Raw genomic sequence first — 296 nt, 5'->3', positions numbered from 1 at the left:
TTCATTCAGTTTCATGGGGTTGATGGAAAGATCAGGATGGAGAGAAGAGAGCAGAGGTGGTGAAGGAGCTGTGCGTTTTCATTGGCTGGTTTGATGATTAGTGGGATAATGTAAAATGGAAGACACAGGGTTTTAACTCAAAATGTCAAAGCAATGATTGAAGATGCTGAAGGAGCAGGTAAATAAAGGACTGGGGGATGAAGGTGGGAGGGGACCTGTCGTCTCTGAGGAGGGGACCTGTCCAGGTCAAAAGGACGCTTTAGTTTGGTGTAGTATCAAATGCCTATAGTCCCAGC

This window comes from Mus pahari, chromosome 5 (genome assembly GCF_900095145.1).
Source record: "Mus pahari chromosome 5, PAHARI_EIJ_v1.1, whole genome shotgun sequence".
NCBI classification, from domain to species: domain Eukaryota; kingdom Metazoa; phylum Chordata; class Mammalia; order Rodentia; family Muridae; genus Mus; species Mus pahari.
This window is presented reverse-complemented; position numbering follows the sequence as displayed.